This window comes from Oryzias latipes, chromosome 7 (assembly GCF_053564925.1).
Source record: "Oryzias latipes strain Hd-rR chromosome 7, Olatipes_Hd-rR_3.1".
Lineage (NCBI taxonomy): Eukaryota > Metazoa > Chordata > Actinopteri > Beloniformes > Adrianichthyidae > Oryzias > Oryzias latipes.
In genome coordinates this window covers 2,666,672-2,683,105 of record NC_136243.1, presented here as the reverse complement: position 1 = coordinate 2,683,105, position 16,434 = coordinate 2,666,672, and the positions used below count along the sequence as shown (strand labels likewise).

General features: G+C 39.9%; 1 long non-coding RNA gene across 1 annotated transcript; it reads left to right on the top strand.

Annotated features, from left to right (window-relative positions):
* The first annotated feature begins 5,167 nt into the window (after nt 1-5,167).
* Nucleotides 5,168-9,559, top strand: LOC144993887 (uncharacterized). The gene is made up of 3 exons (XR_013657164.1): nt 5,168-6,995; nt 8,729-8,862; nt 8,971-9,559. It is a non-coding gene; the product is annotated as an uncharacterized LOC144993887 (long non-coding RNA).
* Nucleotides 9,560-16,434: the final 6,875 nt, after the last annotated feature.

The following is a 16,434-nucleotide window of genomic DNA, read 5'->3' as shown; positions in this document are numbered from 1 at the left end:
AATGTCGAGTCTGAAGGTTTGAGACAGAACCCGTGTCTTCTTCTATTTTATTTTACAGATCATTTGTTTTCTTCTTGATGAGCAATCTACATCTGAGACCCCCTCCCTAAGATTGGTGGATGCCCCTCAGAGAGTTTCCAATCAGACAGAAAGAAACGGGGGGAGGGGGGGGGGGCAGCAGGTGACATTAGAAACAAAAGAAATCCTGTTTGTGCTGTTTAACTTGTCTCCATCATAGGTGATGGAATTCACAGACGTATGAATATGAAAACACTTCAGTGTCTGACTCAGAAAGTAAAGAATTTTAGTCAGGGACAGAAGCTTCAAGCCTTGTCCTCGCTGTCCAGTATCTTGGCATCAGAACATCTTTATCCTGGAGGAGCTGGAGAATCTTAGGTGCTATTCTAGAGGTCTCTGACTGTAGGAAACATTTCAGAGGACCCCCTCGCTCCTGCTGTCCCTCATCATCACACAGCAGATCTCAGCATGCTCATCTTGTTCCGTGGCAGCAGTGGGAAGATTACATCCCCCCATCCCCTCCACCCCGTGACATCACATCAGGATTCATTCAGCTGAAGTGACAAAAGTCCTTGACCTCAGTAAACAGATCAGTGACATGTCTCCTCGTCTTGGTTGTTCTGTCATGTCAGTTTTTGGTCTGATGCAGAGGTCCTGCTGCATCTTTTTATGGAGGAATGGACTCAGTGGTAAAGGATCAGAGCAACGTTCATTTTTGGACTTTTGTCAGAAGAGTAAAAGATGATGGTTTGCAAGATTCAAAGATTCCTTAAAATGGTAAGTTTGAAGATGCCCTCTGGCCAAAATGATCGAGAAGCTGCACACCGAAACCACTCAAAACATGTCATTGAACAATGGTGAGTGGTTGCTCAATGGCACAGCTGTTTGTGCAGCTCTAGGGCGCCCCCTGCTGACCAACTGAAACCAGACAGAGGTGGAAGAAGATCCAAACTGTCCTGCAGGAGAGATCTGCAGGTGATACTGCCAGATCCAGGACTCTTCCTGAGCTTTACTTTGGTTTTCATGCTGGAAGTACATTTATGTCAATCAGTGCAAAGATGAAAAAAAAGATTAGAAAAGAACATTTCATCCAAACTCTCGCCCCACAGACGACAGCTCCGGCCTGAATAACAATGGATCCAGAGACTATTTTCAGAGTGTGACCTTGACTGCAAATAGTTATACCATTTTTTAGGGGGGGTGGTAGTGGAGGAAACAAATGCAGGATGATCAGATGTCACCTGTCAACAAGCAGCAGCTGTTCATGCACAGGAACGCGCATGTGCACATGAGCAGTTTAAATATGGTTGTTGGAGCTCCTCCCATGTGACTTTGTCAAAACCCCATGGTGCATGTATCGTATTTGTGTGTGTGTGCACGCTTGTAGATGTGTCTGTTTGTTGAAGTTTATGTATTTGTGATGCATGAATCACTTTTTGGAATTTAGTTAACTTGTCTAATGTTTTATTGATTTATTTATCCTTTTAGTCTTCATAAATGAACAGAGTTACTTTAGCAATTCTGCCAACAAATCAAGTTACATTTTTGCTGTTTTTGTCCTAAGAGGAATTCCGACTAGAGAAAAAGTAAAGTAGATTAAAAGGCCAGACTAATAATATTAAATTAAATCTGTGCAGGAAACATTTATCCAGCTAACTAATGAAAAAATGTGATCAAAGATCAGCTGGTCATTATGCCAGTCTGGATTCTAACTTTAAATTATCTCAAAACCATGGGGAAAAATATACTAAAAGGAGAAACAGGACACAGGACATGGCAAATGATGCAGATGTCACAGATTTTATTTTTATTTATTTATTTATTTATTTATTTATTTATTTATTTATTTATTTATTTATTTATTTAAATATAGGGGACAGCGCATAATAAACATTTCTGTCAATATGCCAGAGTTAGCCAAAGGGCTATTTTCCATCTGCAGTCCCTGAGTGGATGTTAATATCACCCTAAAAGATCAAAGTAAAATTACATATTTACATAACATTACATACATATATTAAACAATGTATTCTATAAAATTAGCAGTTAACCTGAAAAACAAATTAGTGATAAAACAATCCAAAATCAGAAAAATGTAAGAACATACGCGCACATAAAAGACAAGACAGTAACGAGTATCGGCGAGAGGAGGTTTACTCAGTGTTGACACTCTGATTGTCAATGAGCCATTTTTTTAATTGTCTCTTGAATAAATGATATGTGTTTTGATTTCTGACAGTTACGGGTGTGAAGTTCCACTCAGTAGCAGCTCTAAGAGAAAAGCAGTCTGACCAAAAATGCTTTTTCTGAAGGGAATGATCCAGTCTCCTCTGACTGCACTCCCAGTTCTGCTGTGATCTGCTGTCTGGATGTTAACAAACTGGTGAAGAGGAGGGAATGAAGAGCCATGAATGATCTTGTACATGAGACAGAGATTTGAATATTTGACCATGTTGTCCCAACTCAGTAATCCATGTTTTTGTAATATTGGACAATGGTGAAATATGTTGGGTTTTTTATCCAAAGTTTTAACAGTTTGTTTGTATAATGTTTGGAGAAGTTTTAAAGATGTATTGCAAGCCTGTGACCAGACAGGCAAACAGTAACTGATATGAGAGAAAATCATGGAGTGCATGTACATTTTTGCAGACTGTGTGGACATCTGATGGCGAATGTGTCTAAAATTACTGAGGTTGAATTTGATTCTATTGCAGACCCCTCTGATGTGTGATTTGAAAGACAGCTTTGAGTCCATTATGACACCCAGATATTTGTATTCTGACACAATCTGTAGCCTTTCTCCTGAAACAAAAACATCTGGTTCAGCAGTGAGATTATTATTGGACTTGGTGAAAAACATTGCAACTGTTTTAGATGTGTTTAGCTGCAAACAAGAGTACTTCAACCAAGCTGTGATGTTAACCATGGCATTGGTGAGCTTCTCAGCCACCTGAGAGGAATTACTGCCATGAACATAGACTACAGTGTTATTTTAGAGTTTCCATGTGATTTTTCAATTATTGTAAGGGAAAAATCTGCTTTTGCTTTCCTTAATGATCTTACCACCTTATTTCTCAGTATGGCAAAAATACCTCTGTCATAGGTTAATTTAGTTTTATTTGCTTTTTTTAAGGCTTGTTAATTTCAGTAACAGTATGTGCAACATCACCATCTCTACTATAAAGAAAACATGACAAATGTGAGCTGCTTCAAATCACACGCATTGTTGGGATCAGGGACGAGCACAGGATTTCAGAAGGGCAGGGGCTCGTAGTAAAAGGGCAACAAAAACACTGATTTTGTCCTTCAAACAAAATGGAACTCAGGAACAATTTTAAAATTAACTTCTAATAAATAAATACTCAGCTATTGTGAATGTAATATGAACAAGCTGCTAAGAGATGGGACTCACCCCGAATGGCTAACAGAAGGGCGATTGATCCTGATCCAGAAGGATCCCTCAAAGGGACACATCCAACTACCGGCCAATAACCTGTCTCTCCACAACATGGAAGCTCATGTCAGGCATCATTGCAACCAAGATAAATAGGCACATGGATCAATTCATGAGTAACACACAGAGGGGCATTGGTAGAGACTCCAGAGGAGCCAAACACCAACTCCTGGTTGACAGAACAGTCGCTCAAGACTGCAGGTCACGACACACCAACCTGTGCACAGCCTGGATTGATTACAAGAAGGTCTATTACTCAATGCCACACACATGGATCACTGAATGTTTGGAGCTGTACAACATCAACAGGACTCTAAGAGCCTTCATAGGAAACTCAATGAAGCTGTGGAAAACCACCCTTGAGGCCAATGGGAAGCCACTTGCACAAGGGTTCATCAAATGTGGGATATATCAAGGTGACGCTCTGTCCCCACTGCTGTTCTGCATAGGTCTGAACCCCCTCAGCCAAATAATCAACAAGACTGGCTATGGATACCGACTCAGAAATGGGACCAACATCAGTCACCTCCTCTACATGGATGACATCAAGCTATATGCTAAGAGCGAGCGTGACATTGACTCCCTGATCCACACAACCAGAGAAACTGCTTTACCTGGGCCTTTCTTCCCCCATCTGCTCATGGATTAAAGACTTTCTGTCAGAACGACCACAATCTGTTAAACTTGGACCCCACCTTTCATCCACCATCACCATCAGCACAGGATCACCACAAGGATGTGTACTGAGCCCACTCCTCTTCACGCTCTACACATCGGATTGCACGCAGACCCACCCCTGCAACACCATCATCAACAAATGCTGATGACACCGCTGTGGTCGGGCTCATCTCAGGGCAAGATGAGACTTTCTACAGGGATGAGGTCAGCAGACTGGGAAAGTGGTGTTCAGGAAACAACCTCCACCTGAACACCACCAAGACCAAAGAAATAATCCTGGACTTCAGGAAGAGGAGAGTGGACCCACCCCACTTTATATAAATGGTGTCAGCATGGACAGGGTCCACTCTATCCGCTACCTAGGTGTGCTGATCACAGAGGACCTCTCCTGGACTGCAAACAGCACAGCGGCAGTAGGGAAGGCCCAGCAGCGCCTCCACTTTCTGAGAATACTCAGGAGAAACAACCTGGACAAGAAGCTGCTGGTGACCTTCTACAGAGCCACCATCAAGAGCATCCTGACGTACTGCATCACAGCCTGGTATGCAGGATGCTCGGCCGCAGACAGGAAGGCGCTGCAGAGGGTGATCAACACGGCCCAGAAAATCACTGGCTCCCCCCCTGCCCAGCCTAGAGGACATCGCTAGCTCTCGCTACACAAGCAGAGCCAGGCAAATCATCAAGGACTCCCACCATCCCAACCACCAGCAGTTCCAACTGCTACCGTCAGGCCGACGGTACAGATTCCACAAGGCTCGCACAAATAGACTCAAGAACAGTTTTTTTCCCAGAGCAGTCGACCTCCTAAACAAATGTGAATCCCATAAAAATCTGTAACTCGTGCAATATTTGAAGCCAATGTGTAATATTATCAATTCCCATGTGCAATATAGGGCAATATTGAAAAGTATGTAGCTTGTACATATGTATATTTTTCAGTTAAACACTTTTTTTTTAAATCATCCTTTAGAAGATTACTTATTTATATTGTTTAAGCAGCTGGAGAGCACCGGAAATTTTGTTGTCACAAGTTTTTTGTGTAACAATGACAATAAAGGCTTTCTGATTCTGATTCTGAGGATCTACAGTACTGACATTGGGATGTCATTCGGGCTCAAGAAATGCAGCCGGATAGAGACAAAGAGAGGCAAGGTAGTCCACACAGGAGGGGTCTCAACCCCAGAAGGAACAATAGCAGACATTGAGGACAGTTACTAGTACCTTGGAATTCCGCAGGCAAATGGCAACCTGGAGCAGGCAACAAGGAAAGTTGCAACAGTTAAATACCTCCAACGAGTAAGGCAAGTCCTGAGAAGCCAGCTCAATGGCAAGAACAAGACCCGGGCAATAAACAGCTACGCACTGCCAGTTATCAACGCACCATCCAGCACATAAGTCAAAGTCAAAGTCAAAGTCGGCTTTATTGTCAAATGTACTGCATCCATAAAGACATACAGCACAGATGAAATTGCTTTCCTCTCACCCCACAGTGCAAGCAGCATATAAAAAATAAATAAATAAACGACTTAAAAAATAGATAAAAAGACAGCAATAATAAGAAGAATAACAGTAGTCTAAACAGTGCAGAGAGCAATGAGATGGTTAAAGTGGCAGTTTAAAGTGACAACAGTGCTGAGAACAGTAAGTGGATGAGTTAGTGACCTGCAGGATGTAAGATGCTGGCAGGTAAAGCATACATGGAGTGCCACAATCAAGTGGCTGGAATAATATACAGGAACATGTGTGCAGAATATGGACTGGAAACCCCAAGGTCAAAATGGGAAACACCTCCGAAGGTGGTAGAGAATGAGAGGGCAAAAATCTTGTGGGACTTCCAGATCCAGACTGATAGGATGGTAATGGAGAACCAACCAGACATTGTAGTGGTGGATAAAGAACAGAGGAAAGCCGTTGTGGTGGATGTGGCAGTGCCAAGCGATGGAAACATCAGGAAGAAGGAACATGAGAAATTGGAGAAATACCAGGGACTCAGAGAAGAACTGGAGAAAGCCTGGAAAGTGAAGGTGACAGTGGTGCCTGTGGTAATTGGAGCACTCGGGGCAGTAACCCCCAAGCTGGAGGAGTGGCTACAACAGATACCTGGAAAGACCTCAGACCTCTCAGTCCAGAAAAGAACAGAAACAGCTAAGATACTGCAGGACCCTCAAGCTCCCAGGCCTCTGGTAGAGGACCCCAGCTTGGAGGAGAAACCACCCGCGGAGGGTGAGAGGGGCGTAGTGTGTTTTTCCACTTTATTTTAAAGAAAAATAAAACATCCAGACCTCAATACATTTAATTTCCATTATTTAATTTTTGTGTGGTTGTGTTGTCATGCAACTATGTAAAGAGTAGAGCATTTTAATGTTTCATTCGTTCAGGTATAGGATGTGTTTTCAGAGTTTTCCTTTTATTTTTTTATCAGGGTTAGGGAATTGTTCTAAGTTTCTGCTCCCCAAGAACAGTCACAATGCTCTTCATCAAATCTTAAAGCTGTTTCAACATACAGTATTTACTCACTTTTTTCTATTCAAATTCCTCTTAAAATTTTTAAGAAGCTGTGGAACGTTCTCATATTTGAGGAGGGGGCCCCTATGGTATGTTAATGAAGCTTAATGAGTATTTTAATTAGCACACTTTACGTTCACTCTTCAGACTCTAAGTGTTACCCCCATGGGGGTTGTTTTTTTCTGTGAGCCCTCATGTTCTCTGCGATTTGTTGTGTGTCTGTGCAGCAGCAGCAGGCCCTGTGGGGGTCACTGCAGTCGGGGGCAACAGCTCTGCCCTGAGCGAGAGTGGAGGTCCTGTGGAGGTGGTAATGACATCATCAGTTCTTCATAGCTCCCCCGTAAGAACGTTTCTGCTGTAACTGAGTGATTGTCATGATTCTGGATCATTCTGGGCTTTTCCTGGGTCCTTCAATGTGAAATAAACAGCTGTTGTGATGTGACTCTTTCTGATTGAGCTGGACTTTTTTCAACCCATTCCCAACAAAACTATTTATAAAGAAACCCCATATATTACTAATACACCACACTGGGATTTTATTGCAAGATTCAAAACGGGCTTTTTTAGAGAAATCAGAATGTTTAATCTCTTTAAAGTAGTAGTTAACAATACGTTCACATTTGATCACATTTGATCAAAGAGAAAGACAAACAAATGTGTTAATTCATCTAAGCATGAATCAATCAGGTGGAATGAAACAATCTGAAATCTTGATGCTTCCACCAGATGGCGCCATTTCCAGGTTTAAACAAATGCAGCAAATGTTTCTGCCTTGATCTTGTAAAGGTGTCCCTGTTGATGCTGGATATACGATGAAACTGTCTTTGGACAGTTTGGACTGTTTTCCTATAAATTCTTTTGGCTGCTTTGCTTTATCAGTTTAATGATTGGTTGAATGATCAACTGCATGATTGATCGATTGCCCTCCTTCAGCTGACACTGTAAAAAGCGTCTGTCAGTCATTGTTGCCCTGTGAGAGTGGATAATGGACTGATGGACACTCTGGCCATCTCACTGTCATGGGGGTTTTCAGTGATGCGTGTGTCATTAATCGACGCAGTCATCCATGAAGGCAGATGTTATCACGTCACTGCACTGTAAAAATATATCTGTGTATTTAACAGTAAAAAACAGGAGAACCATGACAGTAAATTATAAAACTGTTTAAAACTGTAATTTTGACATTAAGTTTCTGTTCATCAGTTAACTGGTAAAATTTGTAATTAGTAACATTTTATTTTATTTATTTTACATTTATTTGGAAAAAAGACATAATCCTACTGTAAAGGACTTGGGCGTTGTTATTTTAACGGAAATTTTCCATATTGCTTCTAACAGTCAAATGCTATTAGTTTTACAACTTTTTATTGACAAATGCACAGGTTTTTATGGCTCAATGTTAATGTGCAGTTGCTGTGCTATGTTGTGATTTTTGCGGGAACTTGAGGGTGGACCACTTACTTATGTCTTACTGACTTAATAAGGATGAAAAACTTTTACTGCCATTGTTGAGAGTTGCCTCACTTGGAATTTCTTTGAGTATAAAACCATAATAGCATACGTAAATAGAAATAACATGGCATACAGTTGCAACTATGAAAATATACATTTACACTACAATGTTTCCAACTAAACAAAATGATCTGTGACAAAGCAAACCAAATGCCTCTTTGGTTTGCTGTCTCACATTAACCCGAGAGGTGGAAGAAAATGAAATAAGAGGGTCTTTTATGGACTGAATTTATTTTCAGCTCCTTTTCACCGACTAGGACAAGAAAAGTGTGTAAGTTGTGATTTTTCCTTGTTTATTTCATGAGCCGTGTTGTGTTCGTGAGCAGTGCTGTGAGGTTAGCTAACCTGCTCTGACAATGACTGTGAGGTTAGCTAACGTCATGGTGGTGGCATGTGAATCATCTATCACTGTTACATATGCAGAGAATCGGTTCAGTCTGTGGAAGCTTATGTTTTACATAAATGTAAAAACTGTAACGATCCAATCATGCAAAATGCGACTTGACCATTTCTCAAATAGTCTTAAACCTTTGATCAGGACTTTCCCTTTTTCCCTTTCAGGTTCCTCCTGCTTCTCTACTGAAACATTCATGCTAAGCAATAAAGCATTGACAAGAACATTGTGACAACTGAACATCTCATCCTTCACCTCTGCCATTTGTCTAATGGTTGGGAGTTGGGGAGTTCCTCTAAAGGTAAGATTCATTCTTAAAACTTTTTTTTTGTGAATTCGTCAGATCTATTTGATATCCAAACCCAGATGTTTAAAAACCTCAATATTTTGTGTTTTTCATTATTTGAAGGTTTTTCTTTTTGAGGCACAAAGATAGAGTCCAAGAAGAGAAAAGTGTTCTCAGTCAACCCCAGAGTCCTAAGTCTCATCACAGACATTGCTGACCATGAATGGATCTAGACCCACCCCTTTTCTGTGGACCAACTTGGAGCTGGATTACCGGTACATACTTTGGATGTTCTTCTGTCAAAAGAAGCGTTACAGTTCGGAATGTGAGTTGGAAGTTTTTAATTTTGTGAAATTTTTTAAGGGACTTTGCGTGCAAGTTTTTGCTCAACTGGCTGAGTCTCAGTGACTCAAGTGGGATTGTAGTTTTTATTATTATTTTTTGTTTGGTTTAAAGTTTGAATCTGGTAGGTTTGTGCTGTGTTTACAGTCGATGGGCCTTAACCTTTGACCCTGCGCATGTGCAGATACATCTCTGAGCAGTGTATTGTTTTCCTTCTAGTTTGGTTTTCCACAATGAAGAGAACTCTTTTTCTTTCTGAAATTGAAATTGCTTATTCTTGATGTCAGTGAGAAAATTCTTTGGTTTATTGTGGAAAAATTCAAATATCTGATGTTCCATATGAAATATGGACTTTATAAATTGAAATCTGACGTTGACATTTTGATTTGTGCTGTATTAAATAATATATACTTTGTGTATTAGGCTTGCAGAAGAGTATGACTAAAAGTACCGCAGTATGAAACGCTTCTCTAGTTTCTAAGAACAGCAATTTAACTACAAAGCTGGTTAGATATTTCACTTATATTAAAAAAATACATTTCTATATATAAATAATTTGTTGTTTCAACTGCCAGGATTTTATCGTAAAATTAGCATTAAGAAAACATGAAAGTCATTGTAATTTTTACAGTAATTTTTTTCATTAAATCAATTTTTTATCGTACCTCTTACCGGGAGAAATTGTTGTATTTATTGACTTAGCTTCATTTTATCAATTTTTTTCTGATTGATTTTAGGGTGAGACCAATGAGTTATATCGCTAGAGGAGACATCACGTGGTTCCTCATGGGAGGAGAGCACCGCCATCTTGGTGAGGTCAAGTCACTGCTGCAGTTCATTGCATGTGAAGACATTTTTTGCAAAATGCCAGTTCATTGTGCGGGTTTCAACTGACAAAATCAGAGAAATGAGTCCACGAAGGAGGAAGGTATAACATTTGATAGGTAGGTACTATAATGTTTTTCTTTTAATGCTGCAGGGGCTTCATTGATAGTACACATGTCATGTATATGCATATGCATATATGCATATACATGATGCTGCAGGGCTATTATCAACATGCTGCATGATGACTTTATTTTGTTAAACCTTTATACAGTATACTAGGACTAGGCTATTATATATAGATTTATACATTTCTGACTCAGTGACTGAACTTTTCTTGCAGGTTTCTAATGGATTCAGACTTCAAGAGAAAGTTGGCCTTAGCAATAAAAAAGAGCTAATCCAGATGGATCACTGTGGTACCAACTAGAAATACAGTCTGGATATGTTCAAAACATTTGTTGGAAACAGATTTTGATCAGAGGCCAGACTGTTTGATTGAAACCTGGAACCATACCATCTGTGTTACACAAATTGATCACTAACATGAATCAGTATAAATCTATAGTTATAAACTCAAAATGTATAGTATAATATAAATATACTATATAATATAGTATAGTATAAATCTATCTTTTTGGGAGCCGGTTTAGCTCGTGCTGGTTTGCGGCGCCCTCCGTCCGTGAAACCAGGGTTCGAATCCGGGCTGCTCCCTGTTCCCTTCTCTACTTCTGTGCCGGTCCCAAGCCCGGTTGCTTTGAGAAGGTTGCGTCAGGAAGGGCATCCGGCGTAAAACATTGCCAAGTTTACCATGCGACTTGTTCGCTGTGGCGACCCCTGATGGGAAAAGCCGAAAGAGAACAACAACATAAATCTATCTTTTTCTTCTTTTTTTTAAGGGGTAGATCTGTTATTGACTTTTGGACTTATTGTTGAATTATTGATTTATTCTTATTATTGACCTATTATTGATTCATTCTTATTTATTATTATTATTGGATTTCTATTGATTTTTTATTAGTATTTGTTATTATTGATTTATTATTATAATTATTGACTTATGGATATATTGTTATTATTTATTATCATTATTGACTTCCTATTGACTTATTGTTGGGCTTTTCTAAATAATTTAAATTACATGTCAAAGAGGTCTAAAATTTCCATGTTTAAAATTTATTTTTAAAAATTCTTTGTAATAATCTTTTTTGTCCTGCAACTATGCATTTTTCATTAAAGTTTGTGTCAGGTTGGGAGGGCTGGGCACCATGAAGGACCCAAAACGCAGAGACGGGAGGCACACAGTTCCAGGGCAAGGGGTTTATTCTCAAACAAAAAGCGCTGCAGAGCAGGGAATCCTAAACAAAACTCACTCTGGTAAACCATGAAAACGTGGCAGAAGACAGTCAGGGAAAAGACGTTAATGGACCAGCACAAGAGGAAGACAGAGACAAGACTTAAATAAAAACAGCACTGACAAAACACAGGTGAACTTGATCAGGAGAGATTGGGACTAAGGAAGTAAAACTCAAAAGCATGACATAACAGGAAACCTTTCAAAATAAAACAGGAAACAGAACTCAAACATGACAGAACAAAATGGAAAGCAAAAACCTACTGAGAAACCCAAGACATGACAGTTTGAGCTTTTAAAGTGTGGATGCCATGCTTTGAACAACTTTGTCAAATAAAAAAGCCTTTTAAACGCTGATTCTATTGATACCAATAGTTAGCGTTGAAAAAAATCCGAAGCATATGAATAATAGACATCTTTCGAAGGAATCAGAGATTTGAATTTGCCGCTAAGAGCGCAGGCTGGAAGTGACCTCGATATGACCTGTGACGTCACGAAAGGCATTGACTTTCGCAGTTCCGCTTCGGACAGCATGTAAACAAAACAGGTAGTCTTCGTTTCTCTCGTGTTAAATCTGTTAATCATCAACATGCTAAGTCGTTGTGTGGCAGCTGGATGTAGCAATACATCTAGTGAAAGTGTATCTGTGTATAAATTCCCAAAACAAGAAACGCTGCTGAAAAGGGGAAAGTTCAAGAAGGTGGACGGCGAAGGATTTTTCCCTCCAGATCTGCAGGAGAGAAGTCTGCGTTTTCGAAGGGACAAAAACCGGGACACAAACGAAGAATTTTGAACGGAGAGTTGGGAGGAGGATCTTGGCTTCTGAGTCGAGGAAAGGCGGGTGAGCTGGAAGCGAGCGAGCCGTTTTCTGGGTCGGAGAGGACGGCGCTGGAGACGAGTCGGGAGCGGAGGCTGCTAAGCTAGTGTGCATCACGATGGATCACATTGAGGCGAAGTAGTCGTGTTTTCTGTTGTCCTTGGATCCAACTGGAGTATTTCAACGCACTCAATGTTTTGCAAGAGAAGCAACAGGCCTGCAACGTTTTTTTTTCTTTTGCTTTTGAGGTGCCGGTACCGTGAGTAAACTGAACTGTGTGTGTGTGTGAGCGCACGCGCGCACGAGAAAAGGTTTCAAACTGGTTCAAACAGGTAAAACTGTTAATGTTCCACAGTTGTTAATGGTATACAGTGACTTTGTTAACTAAAGAGTAGTTATATCTGGGAAACTTTTATTTTGTGACATTTATTTTGTAAATTGGGTTGAAAACCAGTGTTTACCTTTGTTTAGATTAGGCCAAAAGGGGACATTTTGAGTATATTTTAGGGTAAGTGGAGTAATTTAATTTTATACATTTTTTACTTAATTGGAGTGGTTTATATTTTTTGTTGGGGTATCAATTTATATTTTATTTACCAAATTATAATTCATTAAACAAAGCTTTTGCAAAATTTGGCTAAATATTGAAAGATCTCTGGAGTCTCTTTATTTTCTTATTAGGAGACACGCTTTGATTTATCAGGTGCACCTTTTCTGGTATCCACCTGGACATTGTTCGAACCCAAGCACCCACCCCCCTACTCTAAACTAACAGGAGGGCTCCACGGGTGCTACATAAAATTGGCAACTAACCATGCCGTGTTCTGGAGTCTAGCCGAATCTTCATGCTGGCTATCGTCATCGGCATCACTAGACCTACTACTTTCTGCTATATCCTCCTCACTTTCGCAAAAGGGTTCGAATCAATACGGTTGCAAAAGTGACTCATCATCATGATAATCTCCGCAACTTTCCTCTTCATCTTTCTGTTCATCTGATGATAAATCGCTAATAGAGACGGTAGCATCACTCTGTGCTTCGCTATCGGTGCTAGCCATGTTGTCTGCCTTTCGTTACGTCACAAACATGGCGGCGCGAAGTCGGCGGAATGCGTGAAGCCGGCGGCCGTCCTCGTTGTTTATATCGCGTTTTTCGCTATTTATTCTTTTTCGAAAAATATTAAAAACAATCGCAACATGAAATAGAGACTATTTACTATATTTTGGCTTATTAAAATAGGCCATGTCACCCACACTTTAAGGCTGACTGTTTCTCTCATTTAACAACAACAAATGATGTATATATATATATATACATAAACATAAATACTTATAAATTATATAAAAGCTACTTAGATGTGACCAAAGGCTATAGAAATCATTGTCATGTGGGCGCCGTCGACCTCATCAAGATGGCGTCACGCTCCGCCACCGTCGGCCAGGCTTCCCAAGCGGGCGTGTCTCCTCTAGCGATATTACTCATTGGGTGAAACATTGATTTAAAAAAAAAACATTTAAAACATTTTTTTCAGAAGTGAAATATTGACTGCATGACAGTTTTTGTATCGCGAAATCAACAACAAAACTACCTTCTTACCGTAAAAATGAAAAAATGTTTTAGCATAATTTTACGGTACCAATTTAGTAACTACAGCTGCCAGTGTTTTACCAAAAAAAACACTTTCTTTTTCACAGTGTGACGTTTCCGCCACCACTATAGCTTCAATTAGTTATTCTGATGAATGATGGATGAATAATGGACCTGCCCCCCATTAATAACCCTAATTAAAACCTACTGGGAGGCGGGGTTGCGGGTCAGAACACAGAAGAGTGGAGGAAGGACTGACTTGCTCAGAACATGTTTGCATTTTGCCAGTGCAGGTATGCGTCATGCAGGAATCTGGCAAAAAAAAAGAGACTCAAGAAACAAACAAACAAACTGACAAACATCTCGGTGTAACTTGTTTTCTAAGGCTCTGAACAATAAACTACACACAGTTTCTGTTTGATTTGGTGTTTCATTCACTCTGCTTTAGTTTTTCACATTTTTATGTAATCTTTTTGTTCAACCCATGGAATAAAAGCTGACAGTCTGCACTTCAATGACATCTGAGTTGTTTTATTTAAAATTAACTGTGGTAATGTACAGAAACTAAATTAGAAAGAATGTGTCTCTGTCCAAATATTTACGGTCCTGACTGTACATTAGATACGAGTAGAGGCAGGCCGAGCTGAGTCAGCATCAATGTCTGATTTTGAGTCAGACTTCATGTACAGGCCTATGCTTGATAACTTCCTCTTGGAAGATGGAAACCCGTCACTTGCTGTGGAAGAAGAGGAGCTTTGCTCTGTCATCAGTTTTCATGAAGTTCATCTGTGACACAGCCCTCCCACATGAAGGACTTCCTGTTGGGAAGCATGTACGACTGTTTCATAAATAGTCAGGCAGTCTCTCAGCATTCCCTGAGGCAGACTTTCTGAATCAGTGCCGTCAGGCTGATAGCAGCTCCAACAACGGCTGGAGGTTAGAAAACCTTTCCTGACAGTCTAATGTTAGTGCTGCGGGTGTCTCCTTATAAAGGAGGGACAGGGAAACAGGCACGGATGCTGCTCTGAGCGTCCTGTCAGCAGCATTCCAGCACTTCCTCCTCCACAGATTAACTTATCTCCCACAAAGCAGGACGGATCCTCACCTGACTGCAGCGAGGCAGACGCTCTAGCACAGCTCATTGTCGTCCTCAGGAGAGGCGCTGCTGTGCAGAGTTCCCTACGAACACCCCTTGGAACTTAGGTTGAAATGTCAGGCAAAGAGCCCCCTTTGACCAACAGTGGGAGGGGCTGAGGTTTTCCTGAAGGCTGGAATGGAGAGCTTTCCAGTCAGGATGAGGGCACATATTAGTTCATACACGCACACGTCTAAGAAACTTTTACCGTGGTGACCAAAGTGTGCTGTGAGCTTAGTAAACCTTAATGATCGGCGGATGGTAGGGATGAGCGGTATGGAATTATATATCACTATATTGTTTAATTCACATCAGGCTATAATATCACAATATAAACCAGATAACTACATTTGTCAAATGTATACACTCTGCTCTGATAGAAATGTGTCATCCTCAGCAGGTTGTTTAGATCTAAATGTTTATTTCTTTGTTTTTTCTGGAGAATCATGGTTTCCTTCAGTGACATTGAACATGATTGGTGGATCTGCTTCAGCTGATAAAACAGGTTAATGCTGTTTCCAGTTTTAGCAGGAACATGACTCCTGCATAATTTGCTGTAAGTTACTCTGTTTTATGTCAGATTTTAACGTAATAACTCCACACAGAGGCAGAAATATAAGTTTTGAGTCACCGACCATGTTGGCCGTCTGATTGGATAACATCTACCAGCTAAACATATTTTTTACTGGCCAAATTATAACATTATTCAAACAGAAATACCTTCTGAATTTTTTTAAAGAAAATGTAACTGCATAATAGTATTTTATAACTGGTTTGAAGACGTCTTTATTGTCATCTAACTATAAACTCCAATTCAAACATGCTGAGAAAACAAGAACAGATTAACACTAGATTTCCTAATTCTGCTTCCAGGTGATCACATTTTATATTAAATCATAACAAAAACAGCCTGAAAACTTTCATGTTTTGGATTATTGTTACTTTCTATCATTGACATTAAAGCTGACGCTGTCATTAGGGAAACAACATCTGACAGGTGACCGTTTTTGGAGGAACACCGGCTCTGTAGCGCCACAAAGACGCTGCTAAAACACAGTGGATTCAGTTCTGTTCTGGTATTTTGTGAGCGTTGGCAGCGATCCAGGCAGACAGCTGGATCAAAATGCAGCAGGTTTATTAGATCAGCTAAAATTCCACAATAATTCCATAATACAGTGCATAATTAGAAAGTTAAAGCTCTTGTTACGGAAATTTTTGTAAATCTTTTTGAGAATCTAAAGGTTCTCTACACATTTTTATCATTTTGGGTAAGTTATAGTTCAGTAGAACTTTTGTTTTGTATTTTTAAGATAAAAATGTATAGGGAGAAAATAACTTTTTTTCAATATTAAATTGACAAAGCAGATCAGACAGAAAGCCAGTAATGTTTCAAGATATCTTTTTCCTTGGCAAAATAAAGTAGATTTCTGAGTAACCTTACGGCATACACATCTAAAATGTCCTTTGTTTTTCTTTGTTTTAATTGAGATTTAGCTAAATGTTTTTGTGTCTTACCGTTTATTTTAA